We start from the raw sequence: 3,300 nt of genomic DNA, 5'->3' as shown, positions 1-3,300 counted from the left end.
TTTCTCTGTTTCCACTGCATGAAATGACTGTGGAACTTATTTTGTTGTAAACTAGAGCATTTTTGGTATTGTTTACCTGATTTAAATAATATAGTGCAATATTAAATTATTGAAATATATATGTATGCCATGAATCTATAGATATTTTAATTAACAATAGATAATATAATTTACACAGTGAATATTATTTATTTGTGTGTCTGATTTTTGATGTGAGCACAGTTATGAATAGGGATTTATTGAATGATACTGGCCAGGTCTTAAACTTGTGATGGTGAGCTACAGAAAAGCCCATAACGAAGAGCAACAAATCGTCTTCTCCTGTTTTTGGACTGTTTTGAATCTTTATATTCCTGTTCCATGGCATACCCAAAACTTCATTGGCATTAGCCTTTGTTCGACATGAACTATCAAACTTGGCCTTCACAGACTACACTTATTGGGGCTGTGTCAAACAATAAAAGCTGGGGTTCTGGAGACAATGTAAATTAATAATTTGCACAACAAAGAAAATAATATCAAACTTTATTGCTTATTTGTCAGTTGTTTGTTTTATGTTTCACCATCCATAATTATAAATTTGAGTGAACATTCAGGATTTGTTTATTAAATATTATTGGTATTTGTTGTACAAAATTCAATGTATGGTGCCTGTCAAATATAAATTCAGTCTCTGTGATTCTGTGTTCATTCTTAAACTCCCCTTTGACAGAATCATACCTGTATCTTCTGTCAAATAGCCTGTTCATATAAAGACTGATTAAGGTTACTATTAGCACTCTCATTACCTAAAGGCAACACACTTGCTACACTGTGCTGTAGGGGATAATTTTTTTTGAGTGGAATTGTACAGGAAGTCAACAGCCAGGCTATAGAATTCCAGGACAGAAGGAGCTTTTATGGTAATAAGCAAATTTTATCTGATAAATGCATATATAATAATGTGAAAGGTAATTGTTACAGGTCCCGGGTGTCAGAACTACTGTAACAGAGTTGACACAATCTGAAGAGGAAATAGACAAGGAGTCAGCAATGACGACTACTGTTGCTGTTAACATCCAGATTGTATTTTTATTCACTGACTTGTATTAGTAAACCATCTGAGTTCAAATACAAGGAAATGACTAAAAGAAAGGGCTAAACCTCTGTTTATAACTATGGTAACTCTAAGATCAAACAATGAATATTATTCTTTGCACTTTTAAAAAGTAAACTTTTAACCCACTTTGAACCTCTTCATGCATTACTTGAATTTGGCCCACAATACAACCCATATTTTGGGAAAAGGGTACTTAATTTGCTTTAGCAGCCAACAATAAAAAGAACAGATCAAAATAACACGTATTTAACATGGAGATGTTGGGACATAACGGTCCTCCATGGAGACGTTAAGATCCAACAGCCCTCAGAGCGAGCCAACGGCAAAACCCGCCTCAGAAAATCAGCCAAACGGTCCACAAAACCTAACTACACTACTTATTCTGGTTAACCGAGATGCTAAATATCCCACACGATAGCCTTGGTGCTTTTCCCCAACCACATACTGACCTGAAGAGGAAATAGACAAGGAGTCAGCAATGACGACTACTGTTGCTGTTAACATCCAGATTGTATTTGAGACAAACCGGAAGTCCAACCCAAAACCAACCTGGAAGCAACACCCCCCCAAACAAAGGTTCCGCGTCGCCATTACCGCTCCTGTCCCCTTCCCAGAAAAGCACTATAAATAAAGACAGATGAACATAGCGAACTGCAAATAATAAAAAAAACAACAAAATACTGTGGTGCCATTTGTAGGTGCACCACACGCTCCCCAACTTAAAAGGTGGCTCCCGACACATCAAAGTCAGTGATAACAATTCACAAAATATAAACAACTTGGTTATTATCACAGGAACCTCACCCAAAGAACCTTAACCTTCAGTGTACACATCTCAGTATACAAAATTATAAGGCATGGCAAAAGGCACTGTCGTTGCATAAGGTACAGTCTGATGAGGAGCATAAAAATGTCCTTGTACAGGTTGCATTACCCACAATGGTGAAGCTTGTAACCCACACAGTCCAACATGACCTATAACCCCTTGTGGTATGCAGGAAGGCTGGCCCATAGTGTTGTAGGTGAGTCTCTGAGGTGTTCTCCTTGCTCTTGTAGATCTCCTGAGAAATCCCTCCTGGGTTGGTACTTGCCCCTCCTCGTTTTCTAGTTCAACCCGTTCAGTGTCTCTTTCCAGTTCTTGTTCTCCTTGTGCAATGTCTGTTTCACAGTTTTGGACCAGTTCATTTTCAACTGGATGTGGATGCTCCGCTGGAACATTTTCATCTACAGTGTCCAGTTGAGAGTCCCTCCCTTGCTCCACAGGTGTGAAAACTTGGCTTGAGGCTGGATGAGTTTGAGTGGCTGGTTCTTGTAGTCTGGTTGTCACAGATACTCTGAGCCAATAACGGGTTCCTGAGTCACTCTCAGAATTTGATGAGTCGCTGTCTCTGTTACTTTGGCTTGGAATGACACGGTGACCTTTGACTCTGCTTCTGATGGGTGCTTTATCTTTTCTGTGATCAACAGTTACAGGTAAGTCGTTCACCAGGTGCAGGAGATTTCTGTGGAGAACCCTGGTTTTCTGGGCATTGTTCTCAGTATATACTTTGTAGATGGGGCTGTCATTAATCTGTTCTTTGACAATGTATATAGTCTGCTCCCAATATGACCTGAGCTTTCCAGGTCCGCCCTTTTCTCCAAGGTTGCGAACTAACACTCGGTCACCTGGCTCTAAGACAACTCCTCTCACATATCGGTCGTAGTGTTTCTTCCCGCGAGCACTCGATCGCTGGCTGTTGTTGGTAGCAATGCGATAAGCCTCTTTCATCCTCCTTGCCCACTTTTGCACATATCCATGTGGTGTTTCACTGTCCTCCTCTGTGTTGAGTCCAAACATGAGGTCCACAGGCAAGCAGGGGTGCCGTCCAAACATTAAGAAATGTGGTGAAAACCCTGTGGCCTCGTGTTTTGTGCAATTATATGCATGAACAACTTGAGGCAAAAAGTCTTTCCAGTTATCTTTTTCTGTCTCTTCAAGAGTTCTCAGCATTTGCAGCAGGGTGCGGTTAAATCGCTCGGCAGGATTTCCCTGTGGGTGGTATGGTGTGGTACGTGAGTGACTGACACCTGACAGCTGCTGTAGGCCCCTAAACAGTGAGTTTTCAAATTCACGGCCCTGGTCATGATGTAGCTTAGCAGGGTAACCGAAGCGAGGAATAAAATCGGCAGCGGTTTTGGCTGACTTGTTTCTGGTTGGCCAC

The sequence above is a fragment of the Poecilia mexicana genome, unplaced genomic scaffold (assembly GCF_051168715.1).
Source record: "Poecilia mexicana isolate PSO_F unplaced genomic scaffold, ASM5116871v1 scaffold_10, whole genome shotgun sequence".
Lineage (NCBI taxonomy): Eukaryota > Metazoa > Chordata > Actinopteri > Cyprinodontiformes > Poeciliidae > Poecilia > Poecilia mexicana.
Note: the sequence above shows the minus strand (reverse complement) of the source record.